The sequence below is a fragment of the Phyllostomus hastatus genome, unplaced genomic scaffold (assembly GCF_019186645.2).
Source record: "Phyllostomus hastatus isolate PE091 unplaced genomic scaffold, TTU_PhHast_1.1 phas_scaffold_12, whole genome shotgun sequence".
Taxonomy (NCBI): Eukaryota; Metazoa; Chordata; class Mammalia; order Chiroptera; family Phyllostomidae; genus Phyllostomus; species Phyllostomus hastatus.
The window spans coordinates 3,191,950-3,208,475 of record NW_025334007.1 but is presented as its reverse complement, the minus strand read 5'-3'; the positions used below and the strand labels follow the sequence as shown (position 1 = coordinate 3,208,475).

The following is a 16,526-nucleotide window of genomic DNA, read 5'->3' as shown; positions in this document are numbered from 1 at the left end:
GGCTTCTGGTCTATTTGCTGCATTTCAGTTACATGTAGAAGTAACCTTGCCCTGGCTGGTGTGGCTCAGTGGAGTACCGACCTGCGACCCAAAGGGTTGCTGGTTCGATTCCCAGTCAGGGTGCATACCTGGGTTGCAGACTAGGTCCCCCACTGGGGGCACATGAGAGGCAACCACACATTGATGTTTTTCTGCCTCTCTTTCTCTCTCCCTTCTCCCCTCTAAAAAAAATAAGTAAGTAAAAATCTTAAAGAAAAATAAGAAAGAAGTAACCATCGTGCAGGGTCAGTGGCCAGGCAGTGGGAGTCTGTCTAGGCCATGAACTCCTCTGGAGGAAGGAAGCAGAAAACAGCAGGGCCCAGGGGTGTAGAAGGGCTAATAGAACCTAGGAACCGGACCAAGCTCTACACCATAGCCCCTGAAGCTGGAGCTTCCCATGGGGGCCAATAGCTTTGTGTCCCTAGCTGCCCTCCTCCAGCTGCCCTAGTTTTGAAAATTTTCTGTTGAAGATGTGCTGTGCATGGTAGACAACAATGACAAGCAGCAGTTTGCCCTGCTGCGGGCAACCCCAGCTCTGGCCCTCTCACCCAGGCCAATCAAAGTCACTCCCTGTGTAGGAGGCCACTTTAGGAGTCAAATCCAAGGAAAAGACACACCCTTGGGTGGAGACCTAAGATGTTAATGAAGGTTGCAGGTTAGAGCATGTAGCACTTCTGCACCTGTGCGAATCACAGCCAGCTCACCAAAAGAAGGACCTGAGGAACAAAGAAATCCATTCTGCGCCTGCACAAGCCAGTGCCAGCCCGCTGGTGAGGGAAATCCAAAGAACAAAGGGATCTGCCCTGTGCCCACGTGAGTCAAGTGCCAACCCACCAAAGCGGGAGGAGGAAGTGTGTGACCATATAAGGCAGACCCCAGCTGTAAATCGGGGTGCGATATTCTCTGTCCAGTGTGCATTGCCTCAGTGTACTGAGCTGTCCCACACATCTTAAATAAACTCCTTTCCTTCCAAATGCTCTTCACCTTCTCTGTTGATTTCAGCTCCTTCCTTTATTCCTATCCTGGGAGGAACAAGAACCCTCCAGCTGGTAACACTTGCAGGTAACTGAGTTAGAGCTGATACCCCTGGAAACCCCACAGGCACCTTCTGTGATATTCATCCAGGGCATATTCTGGCAGCACTGACCATCCATCTTGCTCAAGGGCTTGTCCTGCTGGGGAAGAATACACATCCATCTGGCCCCAGGACTGCCTGGGAGCCCTGGTGTCATCACTGACATGCGGCCCAATTGTAAAGTAGCCATGCTCATCAACAGGCCCCTGATGCCCCCTTGCGCTCTGCCAATGGGTTGATCCTGACTGCAGGGAATACTGATAGCTTCCTGCTTCCCAAGGGCTTCAAGGAGGTCCTACAGAGACCCCCTCCTTGATTGGTAATGAAGAGACCGAGTGTCAGAGTGGCCCCAAGCACAGCTCCAGAGGAAGAAGGATGATCCAACAATAAGATATTATTTTTTAATGTAAAAAGATGACAAAAGCTCTATTTTGAAAAAAGGAAGAAGAAGTAACTGTAGCCCACGATCTCTTCCAGGCGTAGTCTCTTGCTTTTTCCACTGTGCTCTGCGCTGACTCATCTTCCTATCATTCAACTTGCTAGTTGCTTCCTGAAGCTCTTCTTAATAGGTTTGGGTGGGAGGTTGACATTCTTAATACGCTCTTTACCTCTACTCTGGCTCTCATTTACTGGTCAAGAAGGAAGGTGCTTGCAGAGCCCAATGTTTTCTCTTACCAAGTTTTTCTTTTTTGTAGCCTCTTTAAACTGCTTCACTGCGGAGTTGCAGAAAGCAGTTGGCTTTTGCATTTGTGTAGGGCTCTGAAATCTCAGGCCACAGATAAAAATGACTCTTAATAGAGCTATGTTCTCTTCCATTTTTGGTTTCTGTCTAGATCGTTCTGACTGGGGTCCATCCCTCCATAGGACGCTGCTAAAAGTAGCAAGAGCCAGCGGACACTGCTCAATGTTATAAATCTGTGTTATTCACCCCAATGCTATTGCTTTCAATGCCCATGAGCTGCTTTCCAAGATCTCACCTACCTTTATGAATGCTGTGCCTAGCTACAATTTCTATTTCCTTAGAAGAAACAGAAAATGGATGTTGGGGGAGAATTAGCACTCTGTGCTACAAATGCCTATTGATTCAGACAGGATCTTAATTCCACTCCATAAAGTGAATCAGCAACTTGTAGGAGGCATGGGGCCAGCACAATAGAAAACTGGCACCCTCAGATTAGTACCAAAGAACTCACTTTGAAAAAGGAAACCCAGACAGGCCACCCCTCCCCCAACAATTGCAGCTAAACTTTTGCTAGTTTTGATATGATTGGTATAAATGTTCAAAGATTATCTCGTAACTAGCAATGAAGCTGACTTTCTGGGCCCTGTCAAAAAACTTGATTTTGAAAGTATAGTAAAACAACTAACTACACAGTGACTTTTAAAACTGTAAGGACGAGAGAACCCATGCACTGTTATAATTTTTCAATATGATAGATTGCTGAAGTTACTCCTAAAATTCTTTTATTTTGCTTTAGATATATTTATTGTGGATTTGGGGCTTGTTATATATTATAAATACCTCAAGATGTTTCCTCCCTTTTTTACATTGTAAAATAAACCTTTAAAGAGAATGAAAAATTAATGACGGTCACAAAGAGATTTTTCTTTCTCTTCTTACCATGCTCATTTTTTAAACTGTGTCATTTTCTTGATCTTCATTTCATCTGATAAACTCCACATTACTTCATCTCTAGCACTAAAGATTCCTTCATTAGTTTGCACTGTCAAAGTACGAATTAAATACCGACTTTATTTGAGAAAGGAGACAGTGACCATTTTAATAGGGGTTCTGGAACAAAGGCAGCGGACTTTGAGAAGTTTATATCATTGTAGTTATTTATACTGGTATGAATCATAAGGGACTTTAGTCTATTTTGTTCACTGATGTATACCTGGTACCTAGAACAGAACTTAGTGGACACTCAAATATTTATTAGGGTAATATATTGTGATGGATACCAGCCAGCAGTACCCATCACTGCAGATGCTCATCAAAACATGAGAAAAACATACACATGGACAACTGAGTCCTGTGGAGAAGTAGGTATGAAACGGCCACTCTCTCTAGTGGAGAGCGTCTTGTTTTCCTGCCCAAGCAGGCTTTTATTAAGAATACAGATACAGCCCTGGCTGGCGTAGCTCAGTGGATTGAGCACGGGCTGCAAACCAAAGTGTCACAGGTTCGATTCCCAGTCAGGGCACATGCCTGGGTTGCAGGCCATGACCCCCAGCAACCGCACATTGATGTTTCTCTCTCTTTCTCCCTCCCTTCCCTCTCTAAAAATAAATAAATAAAATCTTTAAAAAAAAGAATACAGGTACAGTTTGTGAATTAAAGTCTGACAGGGAAGATAAAACAAATAGTTATCTTTGAAAGCGGCTGGCAGATCTCCCACTGGGATTCTGGGCTGAGATTTTGGGGTTTTATTATTTAAAAAGACTATAGGATTCAAAAACTTAGTTTCGTTTCCTGCCCGCGCCTTCATATTCTAATTGAAGAGCATCCTTCAGCAAGTAGATCTTACAGGATCTTTCATATTCTATGTCCCAGGCCTGATTACCCCGGGGGTCCGCCGACTCTGGTCTGGACTGCACCACCCCTGTTATTTCCTCAGGCCTGAGTCAGGCAGAGGAGACAAAGGCAGCCGGGAGACTTGGATTTCTCATGGACTCAGGCTTTAGCAAAGCCGAGGGGGCAGGGGTCGATGTTGATCACCCCTTCATTTCCACAGCCCTCCAAGTCCTTCCCCTGAGGCCTCCACATGATCATGCCTGTCTTAGGCGATTCCTCCCTTGGGAAATCTTACCCGTCATTGGTTAACTGATCAAGCATTGGGGGATGGCACAGAGCAGGCAGCGTTCATGTCAAGGAAATAAGTTTTGTCTCCTCAGTGTCTCCTGGTTCTGAGGCCTCTTACTTAGCCTTAGCTACGGGCGATTACAGCTTCCTGAGACCAGGCAGGGCAGACCCCAGCAATATATTAATGGATTTTTTCTTTTAAATAATCCTAAAATCCACTGGAAAATATTTAATCAAAGTAGTTGCAAGAGGTTTGGATCTTTTTGATTCTAATAAGGAGAAGGCTTGGTGGGATTATGTAATTTAGACTATTAAAATTTGTGAAGGCAATGCAGACTGGGTGAAAAGACACTTAACCTTGTTTTACATCTTCAAATATTCATCCCAGGAGACAGGAGGAGGGGCACACACCGTGGGAACAAAGTTCTGTGACACAGTGTCTCTGATGTGTGTCTTAGTGAGAACACCCTGATCCACACGATGAGCAACATTATTATTGAAATCAGCATTTTCAATTGCTCTTCCCATAGTCTCATGGTCTCATAACAAATTTGAGAAATGTTTTATATTACTACTCTCATTTTATAAATGTGGAAAATGAGCTTCGGAGAGGTGAGCAATTTGCCCAAGTCCCACAGCTGATGATTGATAGCCAAGACCTGAAGGTCTTTGACAGTTAAGATCTCATTGGATAAGAAGTCATGTTTTTGTCCCATTGGCATTCAGCTACTCTGGGGTTCTTTCTCTGCCCTTCACCCCGCTTCTGCAGCACATCTCCCTTTTTTCTGGTTAAGTATATAGTACTAATGTTGCAATGTCATTATGTGTCCTGACTTAATAAAGAGCTCCTTTTTTCCCCCGTTGTTCAAACTGATGCATCACATTTGCTGGGTCTTCAAGAGGGAAATAATGATGACTGGAATGAAAGTCCCCGAATTCTCCACAAGCAACCTGCCATATTATATTTTTAAAAGAAGATTTATTGATTTGTTTTCATTTATTTCTGAGAGAGGGGAAGGGAGGGAGAAAGAGAGGGAGAAAAACATCAATGTGTGGTTGCCTCTCACGTGCCCCCCTACTGGGGTCCTGGCTCGCAACCCAGTCATGTGCCCCAAGGAGAAATCGAACCGGCAACCCTCTGATTTGCAGGCTGGTGCTCAATCCACTGTGCCACACCAGCCAGGGGACAACCTGCCATGTTAAAGATTTCTGGGAGAGCTATTTATTATGAAGACTCTATTTTGGGCCAAGGGAGTTGTGTCCCCCACCTCCAATTCATGTATTGAAGGCATAACCCTCATTGTGGTGGTATTTGGAAATGAGTGATAAGGGTTAGAAGAGGCCGTGAACGTGGGGACTTCAGGATGGGATTAGTGGCTTTATAGGAATAGGGAGATTTCTCTCTCTCTCTCTCTCTCTCTCTATCTCTCCCTCTCTCTGCCCACTCACATGCGCTGAAGAAAGGCAATTATGAGGGGATAGTGAGAAGCTGTCTATCTGCAATCAAAGAAGAGAGTCCTCACCAGAAGCTGAATTGCCCAGCACCTTGATTTTGAAGTCTGAACGACTGACTTCCCATCGTTCAGAACTATGAGCAAATAAATTTTTGCTGTGTAAAGCACTTAGTCAGTGGTGTTTTGTTTTAACAGTGGTGTTTTGTTTTGTTATATTGGTCTGCCAAGCAGACCAATATACCCTCTGTAATGCTTTGGACCCCAAAACTCTATGTGGACATCTCAGATCAGGTGACGCAGACTGGATCACTAGTGAGGAGTGAGCACTGTGTTTGCACAGACTGGAAAGTGGCCTAAATGGCCTTTCCCACGTGTTCTTTCTTCTGAGTCTGAAACTGGTTTCTGCTCAAGCTTCCAAGAGAATGCAACTGGAGGTAGGGAGCTTCTTCCTAGCTGAGGGGTGAGTGAGCAAAAGGAGGAATGTGGCCTATTTGTCATGACCAGTCATGACCAAAAGAGGTCAAAAGAAAGAATCTCAAAAAAGAGAATCCAAAGGAAGAGAATTCGTGTATAGGGAATCTCTTTACATGGCTTGTACAAGTCATTTAACTTCCCAGCTAATCATGGAAGCTGAGGTCATTCATTTCAGACCTTTCTTATTTGGGAAAATAGGTGTATAGTGCTATAACTTTTCCTCTAAGCATGGTCTTAGGTGCATTCCACAAGTTATAATGTTGTATTTCACTTCCATGCAGTTCAAAATACTTTCTTTACTTCTCAGCCCTGGCTGGTGTGGCTCAATGGATTGAGCACCAGCCTGTGACTTGAAAGGTCACCAGTTCGATTCCCTGTCAAGGCATATGCCGGGGTTGCAGGCCAGATCCCCAGTTGGGGGGCTCACAAGAGGCAGCCAATCCATTTTCTCTCACACATCAATTTTTCTCTCCCTCTTTTTCTCCCTTCTCTCTCTGAAAATGAATAAATAAAATCTTAAAAAAAAGAAATAGAACTGGAGTATGAGACAGAGCCTAGACATCACACAACTCTAGTTGAGTGGCACCCCGTGGATCTTATATGTGAATGATACTTCCCAGAATTGTGTTAAGTTATGACTTTTGCCAGAGGATCCATTTGGAGGAAAGAATTATAGTCATGTGTATAAAGGCTGTGAGGGGTTTGTTTCTAAGTGTCCACAAGGCCAGGCAAACTGGACCAATGCATATCATTGTCCATGTAGGGGAGAAGATCATTTTCTCTCTACTCTTAGGTTCTTGATTGAAACCCCCAGTAATAAAAGACAGATTAACAAGAGAAAAGCAAACAGAAGTTTAATAACATATATACCTCATGTACACATGGGAGAGACTCAGGAAAACTGAGTAACATGCCAAAATGGCCCATGTCACCACCTTAAATACCATTCCCAGCTGAAAACAAGAAAGGGATGGGGTGGGGGTGCATTTATGGAAGTTTTTCAGGCAACATACAGTAAGTAAGGGTAAGATTGTTATGGCAGTTTCTAGATTTCAAGTCATTGACCTCTCCCAAGTGCAGAGAGGGAGATGCCCCTACAAAAGATTTCCCGTTTAAGTGCACATGTGTCTTATGCTCTGGCTGGTGTTGCTCAGTGGGTTGAGTGCTAGCCTGCAAACTAAAAGGTCACTGGTTCGATTCCCAGTCAGGGCACATGTCTGGGTTACAGGCCAGGTCCCCAGTAGGCAGCGTGTGAGAGAGGCGACCAATCAATGTATCTCTCGCACATTGATGTTTCTCACCCTCTCTTTCTCCCTCCCTTCCCCATGCTCTAATAAGTAAATAAATAAAATCTTTAAAAAATAATAAATGTTCGTGTCTTACAATAGAACAACTTCTGTTTTCAGAGATTCTCTTGTGTCTGAAGCCTCTCAAAAATAATCAGCCCAAAATAATCAAATAAGCAACATAATTAATAAGCCAGATTATGGGGGGCACATTCTGCTTCAATTCACCCACGAGTCCAGAAAGATTGTCCAGTGGAGGGAGATGTATGTGCTGGGCAAAGTACTGGAGAGGAGGAATAAACAGAAAAGATACAGAAACTCTCATAGGGGTCCCTTTGATGTCTGTGGCTGACTTCAAAGCTGTGCACATGCAAGGGTTAAATACACAGTGCGCCCCGAAGTCATGAAGGCCTCTGAAAAGGATTTATAAAACCTAATGCTTAGGGAACATGCTATTTCATGGGTAAACAAATACATTCTGCTCAAGGATGTTGGTAATCACCTATTTTTAAAATGATAGTTTTAAAGGCTAACCGTGTATGTAGACTGTCTAAAGGTTACCTCACTCAATATCGGGATTCTTGAATTTATTTTGTGAACATCCCCAAGCAATCTAAAGCCTGATATTTTCTGAGTTGTGGATTGAATGTATGAATTCTCCTCATTCAGCCCTGGTAAGAAGCACTTTTGAATTCATTTCCCTGACGTGAGATTGCTCTCCCCAAAGCAATTTTGGAGGGAACATTAAGTGCTATAGAAACTGGAATTGGAAAAGTGGGCCCTAGAAAATGCTTTTAATCAGGGCTGTGTGGGCGCCCATTTAATCACTAGGTAATAGAAGATGTTAAAGTCCCTGGCCAGGTTGCTCATTGGTTAGAGTGTTGTCCAGATAAGCCAAGGATGTGGGTTCGATATCCAGTCAGTTGCACATACAAGAAGCAACCAATGAATACATAGATAAGTGGAACAACGAATCAATGTTTCTCTCTCTCTTCCTGTCTCTCTAGAAAAAAAAAATCAGTAGAGAAAGAAAGAAAACGTTAAAGGAATAATGCCTTCTTTAAGGCAGTTAGTGACTAAGAAGTTCGTTTAAACTGAGTCCTTTCTTCTGTGGCTTCCTATTTTGGAACTGTGTGGCCCAAAATGAACTCAGTATTTCTCTTTGGTAGCTGTTCTGCAGCCCACCCTTACCACCTGCCCCCAACATCCTCATCTTTTGAACTATAAATGGAAATTCACATGTTTTGGTTTTTGTCCTTGCAAGTTACAGTGGTTTCTGACAATTCCCTTTTCGTTTGAAAAACGCCAAAGTGGTGCTATGTATTTTCAGTCACATTCTCTCTGGTATCAAATGTCACAGCTGGGTTGCAGAAAGGTTTTTGCATTATAATAGCATTTCCTTTAGACCTCTAGGGGCCTCTATCTCTAAAATCGCTTGCCTGGAGTAACTTCAGGGAGAATAACTTGACCTTTTTAAAAGTAAACTTTCCAACTGAATATCTCCCTCTGGATCTAGGTTCAGATGGTTCTGTGTGTGTGTACATGTTATGTTATTTGAGCTTTTAGGTTAATGTAGATTCTGACTTTTAAAGTGATGTATAGTGTCTTTGATTTCCCAAACAGAGAGATCTTTCGCTGATTGTGATGATGAGTAAATTATTAAGTATTGCGGCAGGATGGTTTATTGAGGGTGACAAGGAGAAAATTCTGAGATGTCCTAAATTAAATTACAGCAGGCCAGAGGGTGGAAGAAAGAGACAAAAAGGGGTTCATCAGTTAACGGCAGTGCAAAACCAACAAAAGGCTGCTCACACTCCTTAGTGTATGGTGGAATTATTAAATTAACTCCCAGGTGGCTATTTCCAAGATTATCTGAAAAAAGAGAAGAGCCAGGCGCCATTGAACCCCAACAGCCTCTGCTTTTGTTTACACTTGAGCTTTAGGGACTCTGCTGCGTCTATCCCAGAACTAACTGTGCTCCACCTTCTCCCACCCCTTTGTCTACAGCTAACTTGCAAAGAGGCTTATGTATTTCTCCCGCTACTTGATAAATGAAATCTGCTTGCAAAACTCCAGGACCAAGGACCCATTGTCTTTTCTACCTATCCGTGCTGCTGGAGGTTTAGACCCCAGGCCCTAAGACTCTGGTCCTTTTTTTCTTTTTTCTTTTTTTTGCTAGCAATAGTCTAATAAACCCTTTCTTTTCAGTTGTGGAAGTCAATTTTTTTTGTTTAACAAGGGCATAATGCCTGTTCTTCCTACTTGTATTTCAGAAAGTTAGTCAATACTTCGTGTTCCTTCCGTAATTTATGTTATGCAAGGTGGGGCCAAAATAAGTTTACAGTTGTGAGTACATGAAACGGAGTTTATTCTTGTACTGTTTTCCATAGGAACAATCCCTGTATTTGTAGGCAGAAATAAGGTGACCAGCTGTCCCAATTTGCCCAGGACTTGGGGAAGGGGAGTTCCTGGCATGTGGCCCTTTCAATACAAAAACTGGACAATCTTGGGCAGACCAGGACAAGTTGGTCACCTCACACAGAAGTCATGTACGAACACCTCCCATCCTGGAATTTTTTTTTTAAGATTTTATTTATTTATTTTTAGAGAGGGAAGGGAAGGAGAAAGAGAGAGAGAGGGAAACATCAATGTGCGGTTGCTGGGGGCTGTGGCCTACAACCCAGGCATGTGCCCTTGTTACAGGGTGCAGCCTAGAGGGGGGACCCCCAAATAGGCATTTGAAATGAGGTCCAGAACTCAAGGTGTCCAGGAGATTTTAAGATGTCTCCACCCCTTCCCCCACAGGTGTGAGTTGGGGGAAGGGGCACACAGAGCAAGAACATGTAGGGCAGCTTTGCAGCTAATCCATGGCATGGTCATTTAACATACCTATAGTCTTTGGCTGGTCGCTTAGATATGCTAAATAGCTATGGCCATGCTCAAGGCCAGGGGGATGGAAAGGGAGCTCCCCCCCAAGATGGGACTGGGGGGCAGGGCCCCCGAGTTACAGCACCTGCGTGGGAGCTGGGAGAAGATCGGCTCCATGACATGGGGTCACACCTGCCCAGACCCACAATGGCGACTAGAAAAGCTGGAGAAGACAGCAGATTGAGGGCAAGTGTGGCCGAGTGTAGGAGGAGTCGGAAATGGGGCTGCAGAGGAAGATTGGCTCGGGGATTTAAACCCAGACATGGCAGCCATTGGAGGGAGAACCACGCGGCCTTGACAGAGTGGGGACTCTCCCTTCCCACAGCATTGAAGAGAGAACCACGCGGTTTTGGCTGAGTGGGGACTCCCGTGGCCCTGGGAGAGAGGACCACGTGCCTTTGCCAGAGTGGGGATCCCCACAGCTTTAGAAGGGGGAACCACCACCTGGTTTTAGCAGAGATCCTGGCAACTCAGCTGAGAGTGCCAGGAACCCAGGGAGGTCTCCCAGTCGAGATGGAGTACTAACTGGGAATAACCAGAGGACTGCCTGAGCCATGGACTTCTATTTCCTTTCCTGAGATACGGTACTCTGGACTGGGCAAAGGGGGAAGGAAGGAAGGACTGTCTGTGGGTGTTTTAAGGGACTTTAGGATTTTTGATAAAGACATTAGGTCACTACTTTAAGTTTGTATAGCATTAAATAAACATTTCCTTTCCTTTTCACAAATCTCTGGCATTGAGAGACATCTTTCCTCTGGCGGCGGACATGACGGACCTGGGGGCTTTTTTTTTTAATAATAGTATATTGTCCCAGGCCCCCCCTTGTTTGTTCTGTAACACCCTGACTAGGAATCATACCTGCGACACTTTGGTTCACAGCCTGCGCTCAATCCACTGAGCTATGCCAGCCAGGGCTCCATCTTGGAATTTTTTTCTAAATCCTCAGTTCACTGAAGAAAAGTGCCCCTAAGGGCAAACGGAGAGCAGGATACTATATTAATGTAATCTTTTAATTTGGAATACAACATATAATGCACAAATCATAAGTGCATATAGCTCTACAAAATTTCACCAAATGAACACACGTGTGCAACTAGTACCCATATCAAGAAAGAGATATTTCCAGAATTCCAGAAGCCTCCTTCTGTATCCTTTCAGTCATGCCCTGCTTGAATAACCTGAAAGAGGAAAATTAATTTTCCCTTTACCATTCTGAGCTCTTGGCTGATACCCCCTTTAATAAAGGACAAATTAACGGGAGAAAACAAAAAACAAGTTTAATAACATGTATATCTCCTGTATATATGGGAGATAGCCAGGAGACCTGAATAAAATTCTCTGAAATGGCCCAAGATATCACCTTGAATACTATCTTCAGTTAAAAACAAACAAACAAAAATGTCAGGGTAGGGAGGCCAAATATAGGAGATTTTCAGGAAACATGCAGATTGTTATGTACAGTTAAGTCCACATTTTCTCCGTTGATAAGAGTTTCTTGTGATTTACAGTTACCCTCCTCTTCCTGGTCGAGAGGGGGAGACACCCTTACAAATGGAGATTTACATTATAAATGTAAATTTCCTTCACAAAAGGGTAAATAAAGTCTACTCTGTTTTTAGAGCTTCTCTTATGCCTGCTTTTTCTCAAAAACATGTTACCTCAAAATAATCCTTATGCCAAAGAGGTGTATTTTGAGGTGTCATATTCTGTTACTCCTCACTATTATTCTTACTTAAAACATTTCTGATTAGTTTTTACCTGGTTTTAAAATTTATGTCAATCTAGCCATATAGCGTATACTCTTGTTTGTAGGTTCTTTTTTTTTCCTTTTTTTCTCTTATTATTGTTACTCTTTCTCTCTTTTTAAAGATTTTATTTATTTATTTTTGGAGAGGGAAGGAAGGGAGAGAGAGAAAAACATCAATGTGCGGTTGCTGGGGGTCATGGCCTGCAACACAGGCATGTGCCCTGACTGGGAATCGAACCTACGATGCTTTGGTTCGCAGCCTGCGCTCAATCCACTGAGCTACGCCAGCCAGGGCTGTAGGTTTTTTCATTCAACATTAAGTTTCTGAGATTTATTCATGTTGCCGTGTGTCGTTTTGTTTGTTCATTCTTGTTGCTGTGTACCCAATATACTTATCTGTGCTGCTTTTCATTGATATTTGGGTTGTTTCCAGTTTGGATATCTAATGAACAGTGTTACTACGAATACCTTTTTTTTAAAAAAAGATTTTATTTATTTTTAGAGAAAAGGAGAGAGAGGGGGAGGGAGAAAGAGAGGGAGAGAAACATCAGTGTGTGGTTGCCTCTCACATGCCACCTAGTGGGGACCTGGCTGGCAACCAAGACATGTGCCCTGACTGGGAATTGAACTAGCAACTCTTTGATTTGCAGGTCAGCACTCAATTCACTGAGCCACACCAGTCAGTTTAGGATATACTTTCTTAATGTACTATAATAATAACATTAAGTATACTCATCAGGTTATACATTACAACCCTAGTACTTATTTATCATATAACTGGAAGCTTGTACCTTTCCATCACCTTCATCGAACCCCTGGTACCTTACCTGCTACCTCTGGTAACCACAAATCTGATCTCTTTTTCTATGAATTTCTTTTAAGACTCTATATGTAAGTGAGATCATACACCATTTCTCTCTCTTTGTCTGACTTATTTTACTAAGCATAATGCCCTGACGATCCATCCATGTTATCACAAGTGGCAAGATTTCCTTCTTTCTTATGGCTGCATAATATTTCATTACTAATACTGTAGTTCCCCTTGTTTGCGATTTCACTTTCCATGGTTTTAGTTATCTGCAATCTGAAACTGTGCTCTGAAAATATCAAATGGAAAATCCCAAAAATAAACAATTCATGAGATACATACTGTGTGCCATTCTGAATGGTGAGATGAAATCTCGTGCCATCTTGCTTCATTCATCCTGCCCAGGATGTGAATCATCCCTTTGTCTAACGTAACCACACTGTATATACTCCCTGCCCGTTACTCACTCAGTAGCTGTCTAGGTTATCAGATATTTTGATAGAGAGATAGACTATATTCATATAACTTTTATTACAGCATATTGTTATAATTGTTCTATCTTATTAATTTATACATTAATATATCATAGCTATGTGTGTATAGCAAAAAATATATAGTATATATAGAGTTTGGGACTATTTATCTGCAATTTCAGGAAGCCACTGGGAGTCCTTGAATGTAACCCCTGCAGATAAGGGAGTACTATGTGTGTGTGTGTGTGTGTGTGTGTATGACATTTTGTTTATCCATTCATCCACTGATAGGTGGTTTCCATGTCTTGGCTATTGTAAATAATGTTGTAGTGAACATGGGGGTGCAAATATCTCTTCAAAATAATGATTTCATTTCCATCAGCTATACCGCCAGAGGTGAAGTTGCTAGATCATATGGCAGTTCTATTTTTAATTTTTTGAGGGACCTCCGTACTGTGTTGTATAGCGGCTGTACCAACTTATATTCACAGCAACAGTGCACAGGCAGGGGTTTCTCAGAACCACCTTCAGGCTGGATAATTCCTAAAAAACACAGAATTCGCTGAAACCTATTACACTTACAGTTGCATTTATTACAGGAAAAAGGTTCAGTCAAATTAGCCAAAGATGCATAGGCCTAGTCTGAGAGGCCTACAAAGGGTTACAACTTCAAAGCTTCCATTTTTCTCAGGATGCACATTACTTTCCTGACGTTAATGTGTAACAATGCACCCAGAGTATTGCAACAGCATTCCATGCATGTTGTTAATTGGGGAAGCTCACCCAAGCTTTGGTGTTCAGAGTTTTTATTGGGGCTTTATTATATAGGTATGACAGATTGAATTGTGGTTGAGTTGAATCTCTAGCCCCCCCATCCCATCACATACTTAGTCTTTCTAGTGAGACCAGCCCACACAGAAAGCTTGTCTAATGTGGCTGGCTCCACCCTGACTCATCACATTAACATAACCTATCAGGTGTGGTCCAAGGAGCTCACTATGAATAACAGAGACACTCCTATCACTTGGGAATTTCCAGGTGTTTAGAAGTTACCTCCAAGAGCCGGGACAAATACTAGACTGCTCTTTTAGCAAGGCCAAGTTCTTTATTACATAGGTCCCTTTCTCCTTTTTTTTTTTTATAAGACTCCTAGATTTTGATGTAACAGTGACAAAGGAATTGTCCACTAATGATTGAGATTATCTGCCCAGTGGGTGGGAATGGAGACTCAAAACAGAATTTTTTTTATTAATTGTTCAGTTACAGTGGTCCTCGTCTTTTCCCTCATTACTTCTCCCCTGCCCTCCCCTCCCCATCTTCCACATTCAATCCCCCCCTTGTTTGTGTGCACATGTCCTTTATACATGTTCCTTGACTCATCCCCTCCTTTCCCCTATCGTCCCCCTCCCTTAAAACAGAATTTAAGGTGATTTATAGGAAACAAAACAATGCCGTATTTCCTATAACAAAATAGTGCTTTGAAATGCAAACTAATGTGTTTTTCATTATTGGTACTTCCTTTATACCTGCACCTCTCTTCCCTTATTCAAATGAGCAGAAAGAGAGAAAAGATAATCATTTACTTTTATGCTATAAAATGTGCTTTTGAAGCTCTTTGGAAACCGTTTATGAGAGGAGAGGTTTTCAGGTTGCAAGAGCCCGAGTGGTTTGGGTATCAAAAATGAAGGCTTCAAGTTTGACAGAAAGATCTGGAAGAAGATCCGATCAATCAGAACCACCTAAAGCTATACAAAGGCATCCCAGGACTAGAAGAGTGGAGAGTCAGAGGGAAAAAAGAAATACACAAATGTGTTCCTGAGAAGAGGCTCTGTACTCTGCCTGCATTCTCTCCACCCCTACCTGGTCAAAGAGAATAAAAAGACAGAAACATAGTCAGAAGTTGCTTGTAGTTGACACTCAGTGCCCCTTGCACAGCTGTCCCACCTTAATCGTTCCAGTACGTGGTCTCTGACTCCCACTGGCCAGTAGCTTTGTGTCTACGGGATTTTCCCCCAGGACTACTATGCTTGGTACAGCAGTGCAAAAGTGCCCAGGGAGTCACATTTCTGAGAGCAGCCCTTAGCCAAAACTCTTATCATTACCTCCCATTATAGATCTCATTATGAATACCCTAGGTCTGGCCCCGCCCCTTGGGTGGGATAATTTGGAGGTGTGTATTTTATACCATCTCACCAGAGTTGTCCCATGGGGTTTAAGTTCCTGGTAATGTACCTCAGCATTTGAGTTAATAATGCACCTTGAGTGCCTTGCCTTCTCTGCATCGTTCCCCACTCCGAGGTGATTTCTGTATAGTCCAAATGAACTACTTGCCCTTGAATCTTGTCTCAGAGTTGTCTTCTGGAGGTGCCCATACTAAGGCACAAGTCTTTCCATTGTTTAATGAGGCAAATGTTCCTTTTTAATAGGTTCATTAAGAATAAGAGAAAAGGAGAGGATGGTTCCCCTCCACGTATCAGATTTCTCTGTGGTTCTTTGCAGTGGATTTTCTGATTAATTGCATCACTCGGGGCAGACATTGGGGAAAGAGAGTGTCCTCATGTACTTTGTAATTTTTGTGTTCTGAGCTCATTTTTATTGGGTATTTATCTTTCATGAGAGTGCTGTGTGTGCACTAGGCTGAGGAGGTATCTCAGTTGGATGGTTAACCATTTGCTTCTTTGACCTTGCAAACTTAAGATCAGTTTCAAGTCAGTTTCTCAGCAAAGGAAACTCATACTCTAAGGTAGTGCAAACCTGTACCCGCCTCCAGGCCAAGATCATGCTTGGGGCTCCAGTTTCTTAGAGCGGCTCTATTTCCTCCAGTGGCCCACAGTGGGCATGGTGTTTGTGTACATTCTACTTCTACTTTCTGCCTAAGGACAGGGAAACCCTTCCTAGTGCCCACCGTCATTTCAAGAGCCTAGGTCTGGTTTCCAGGTTTGACTTGCTCCCTTAGCCTGGATTCCAGTCCTGTTCTTGTGTCGGTTGCACAGCCCGAGTTCCATCTACAGGGCCAGGACTCTGAAAGTTGCCTGGCTTCAATTCCTCCTCACTGCTTTGATTCTAACATCCCTTGTTCTTCTGACACCTGAGGATTTGCTTCTGAGCACAACTATGTTTAAAAAAATTTTTTTTTCAGATCTCATCCAGCATTTCTGTGTTTTAGGAGTAGAAGAAGGAACTCCAGCATCTTGTTGGGTAACTGTAGTTACCATAGTTACCATGACATGAAGCAGCATAAATTCTCAGCAGGTCACCCTGCCCACAAAGAAGACAATTTGTTGCATTATACAAAGTAGATTAGCTCTTCATAGTCCATTCTGGAATAGGATCTTGGCTTTAATGTATCCCAAAGGCTTCTCAGAGCAAAAGAGCCTCAAAGAGGAATTCAGGCCTTTGTTTTGAAAACTTAGACTTTGTTTGAAGATTTCAAACATCT

At 42.9% G+C, this 16,526-nt stretch overlaps 1 pseudogene; it reads left to right on the top strand.

Moving 5' to 3' along the window:
- Nucleotides 1-318: 318 nt before the first annotated feature.
- Nucleotides 319-1,504, top strand: LOC123829910 (annotated as a pseudogene).
- Nucleotides 1,505-16,526: the final 15,022 nt, after the last annotated feature.